Source organism: Humulus lupulus, chromosome 1 (genome assembly GCF_963169125.1).
Source record: "Humulus lupulus chromosome 1, drHumLupu1.1, whole genome shotgun sequence".
NCBI lineage: Eukaryota > Viridiplantae > Streptophyta > Magnoliopsida > Rosales > Cannabaceae > Humulus > Humulus lupulus.
The window spans coordinates 125,138,502-125,143,175 of NC_084793.1; the positions used below are offsets into that span (position 1 = coordinate 125,138,502).

General features: G+C 30.0%; 1 long non-coding RNA gene across 1 annotated transcript; it reads right to left on the reverse strand.

Moving 5' to 3' along the window:
• Nucleotides 1–588: 588 nt before the first annotated feature.
• LOC133817797 (uncharacterized) lies at nt 589–4,115 on the reverse strand. Its single transcript, XR_009885718.1, has 3 exons — nt 3,719–4,115; nt 3,539–3,605; nt 589–931 (listed from the first exon to the last, which is right to left on the reverse strand). It is a non-coding gene; the product is annotated as an uncharacterized LOC133817797 (long non-coding RNA).
• Nucleotides 4,116–4,674: the final 559 nt, after the last annotated feature.

Genomic DNA, 4,674 nt, shown 5'->3' on the forward strand with positions numbered 1-4,674 from the left:
GAGAACAATTAAAACATTTTAATTAAGGAAAATAATCAATATTATTTAAAATAAAGAAATTTCCAAATTAAAACCATTTTAATTATATTTTAGATTTTTAATTAAATGAATAATTAAAATAATTATGGTAATAACACATTAGGGTTTGTAAGATACAACCCTAGGTGTGTACTAATGTGGTGCGGCGGCAATGGTGAGCAAGGCTGCAAACCCTAGGAGCGCGATAGGGGCATGGGTTTGGGTAGGGCTGGGTGCGGAAGGGGAGCGCGCATGTGTAGGGGAATGGGTGGGGCTTGGGTCATCTTGGAATTTCAGCAAGAATATTAAAAGAAAAATTACAAAATTCCTATGCCCCAAAATTGGCTTACATATTTTAGTTAGAAGTTTTAAGAACAATTCTTAAACCCAAAATACCCATTATAAACAACCCTTAAGAATCTATCATCATGAATACAAACATCCATCCATTCAAACATATATCACCTATAATATAAAAATGCACATAGTCTCTCACAAAAATTAATAAATTGCAAAGATTAATGACCTGCTTTGGTACCCATTGTTGGAAAAACAATCAGAGTGTGCAACGAAATTGTAAAACGCCCTTAAACTAGTACTTAATAAAACATTCACATTTTCAATGGTTTATAATAGAAATCAACTTATTATAAAGGTTTCAGTGGGGTCTCGCTTAAAACATGCAAGTTGGGCCCAAGAGTTTAAAAGGAAAATATTAGTTTTATGCAAAGTTCTAAAACAAACAAAATTTTAAGTCCCACTGACAATTTTAAGAAAAATCCCATTAACATGACATTATTAAAAATTGGCGTTTAAAATTGATCATTTCTCGTCCATAGGATGCCCCACGCCATACACACCAGAACGATAGAACTCCCCACATCACCACGCCTGCCACAGAGAAACCTATTTGCTACATGGAAGGGAAAGTAAGGGGGTGAGCTAAAAGCCCAGTAAGGAAGTACAAACAACAAGCAAGTAAGAATACAACAAATTACAAACACTATCATTCATCTTTATACATCATAGCATCATCATAAAATTGGCATCAATATCATATACATAAACATATTCACGTCAACTTAATGCTACCATCATATCATAAACATCATAACAAAATCATAATCATCACCAAACATCATAGCATAATCATAATCATCACCAAACATCATAGCATAATCATAATCATCACCGAACATCATAACATAATCATAAACAATTCCTTGTGAACATGGCCCGCTATCTTGTCCATGCCACCCTTTGAGGTAAACAGGAGTCTCTGGTCCTTAAATAACCTCGGCGCGTCCGCCCTTAGAGTTACGTCTTTATATCCTTAGTAACTCGGGTTACGTCTTCATATCCTTAGTAACCCATTTGTTGAGTCGCGTTCAACACGCTAACAACCATTACATATAACTCGGTTACGTCTTCATATCCTTAGTAACCTCTTTATTTGATGTGTCGCGTTCATCACGCTAACATCCATTCATATCATAGAGCACTCATACAAGCCAACATATCATCACATTATCGCATTTCATAACTCATAACATTTTCATTCATACAAACAGTCTTACCATTCATAGCATAAACAATCATAAATTCTATCTAACTTCCTTACCTCAGGTCCAAGCTAAGTAAAACCACAACTTCTCAACGAGCCTATACCATAATCAAAATGACATTCCTTAGCTTCACATAATTACTATTTTGCTATTTCATAAAACTCATGTGTGCATGGGTCATGCACACATGGTGAGAGTTACGCACAACATACAAATATGCTTAGTTACACTTAAGGTCATAAAAAGAATAATGCTCATTCTACCTATATTGCATGCATGATCCTTCTATAAAAACTACATGGTTGCATCATAGACATTATTTTGGACGTAAAAGTGGATTTTCATGTAACATGCATACATGGGAACGTTGCGTAAATGTGGTGTTTAAAATGATAATTCCATGCGTCTTACTTCTATCGTTTTTATAAAAAAAAATAGACTTGTAGCATGTTTTGTTTACCATTGTTTATCTTCTTAAAATTACTAGGTTGATTAAATCTCCCAAGACGTTCTTTTTATTTCATAAAAACAATTTTATTTAGCCATTAAAAATATATAAAAGACCCATTTATTATTTTTAAATTTCAAAGAAAAGCAAAGGCATTGGAAATTATTTTAAAAGGAAAATACCTATGATTATCACGTCTCCTTAGAAAAATATCAATTCGATTTTAATTAATAGAATTACATAATTGATGTGAGAAAAATAATAATATTAAGTTTGGGAAAAAAGAATTTATTTGACTTATTTTTAATACTTAATTTTATGTAACACAAATTCATATATGAAGATTAATTAACTATTTAAAACTTTTTAAACTATACTTTCAGCCATTATTTAAAAATCACAAGTGAATTAAATCCAGCATTTTTCTTAATCCAATTAAAGAAAATCATAACTTGTAAAATAACCACTCATATTATATTAAAACATCACTTTTAAATTTTACCATTGTTTAGGTTATTTATTTATTTCAAAATACCAATCAAATTCATTTTATTGAAACACACTTTACATTTTTAAACAAAAATTCCAGCAATCAAATTTATCATTAAAATCACCATCCTTATTTTTAAAACTCACATTTTCTCAAAAATATAACAAAAAAATCTGTAGGTAATTATTTGTACAAAAACACCATTTTAATTGTGAATTAATATACCATTTTATTTTCACAAACACCACTTATCATTAGAGTCATTTTTATGCATACATATCATTATTTCATCAATCTTTTCACCATTTATTCACAAAATCAGCAAGCATAAATTACCACGAATTTTATCTATTACCTCATACCTCATAAAATTCATACAAGATCATTCATGTTTCATTAACACAATAATTCACAAATCCTAACATGCTCTTATTATACAATTAATTCAAAGAACATATCTAACACTTATTCATATTCAACCTTATAAAACCTTATTCTTTTTCTAATGAGTTCATGCATGTAACCCAACAAAATAACAATACAACATGCATGAATATCATAACACAAATCCTCATATATACTTTTATATTAAACCTAACATGTTCCTATTATTTTTCATGCATACCATAATATATTGATACATAATCTCATATACACCCTATCATGTTTCTAGACTCACAATTGATCTAAAACATATAAGAAAAATAATTATTCTTGAACATCACCCCTAGGCCGAAACACCTAGGATACCCAACAATAATTTACACAAAATCTTCATCTATATACACATGAAACCTAGCATGTTTCAAACATGTAAATGTGACACAAAATAAAACAAATCAATATGCCCAAACCACATAGGCTGAAACATACATACATAAAATCATAGAATATCATCAACATCAGGAACCCCTACCCACGCCTAGATCAATCTCACATGCATCAACATATTGAAAAATATCCACAAATCTAATAACTCAAGAGAACACCATAAAATTAGGGGTAGAGATTCAATACCTCTCTTGATTGTAAAATCAAGAATACAACTTGATCAACACCCAAGTGATAATCACCTTTGAATACCCTAGGGTTTTTGAAACCCATGAAGAAGAAGAACATAAAAAAAAGATTTAAGATGATGGGGAAGATAAACCTTAATCTAAAGAAAAATAACAAAGAAACATAAGAAAACCATACCTAGGACCTCCTTATTCTTCTTCCTTTCTCCTCCACTTTCTCTCTCTTTCACGCCTCTTTCTCTCTCTCCTTCTCTTCTAATTTCGGCAGCCACAAGCAAAAGAATGCCAAGGCTTCCATACTCTCCTATTTATAGCCTCTATTGACCTAACCTTAAGAAAATGACTCAAGTGTGAAAAGCTAAATTCCTATCCCATAATTTAAGCTAAATCCCATTATTTCCTCTCCTTACACCTCACCTAAACCCTTATCCTAATGTGAACCAAATCAAAAATCAACCTTGTCATCTTTTCCTACAAGATGACAACTTATATTTCTTTTCTTTTCTATTTTCTTTTCTTTTCATAATTAAAAGGAAAATGCTCAAGACTCACATTAGGTCTAGATTCATACTACCCTTTCCTTTGATATAATGGGAACAATAACTAAATAAATTAATAAAAGAAAAATGAAACACATTCACATACACACACACACACATTTCGGCACACACTAACACTAAAAAAAAATAACCTATTTTAATCACATCAATTGTCACACTTATTTAAAAAATGTAACACTAATAGTAAAATGAACAAGTTACACAATTATTCACATATTAAAAATAAATAATCAAACAAACAATTAACAAATTTAAATTCAAAAAGGTTATACCAAATAATTCTACCAATTAAATAAAATAACAAACAATTTAAATAAAACAAACAACAACTAAATAAAATAAACAACATTTAAATAAAACAATTCACCGCACTTAACACTTAAATAAAATAAAACACAAAAATTTTAATAAACTAAAAAAAAATTTGGTGCACTACAGAAATGGGCGTGGTGGGCCCAGTGTTTATAACACAAAAAAAATTTCATCTCTCATATAAATTGTTTATATGTTCAAGAAAAACATCTAGACAGAAACATTAATATATAATATTATTAATCATGCAACATTTATATAA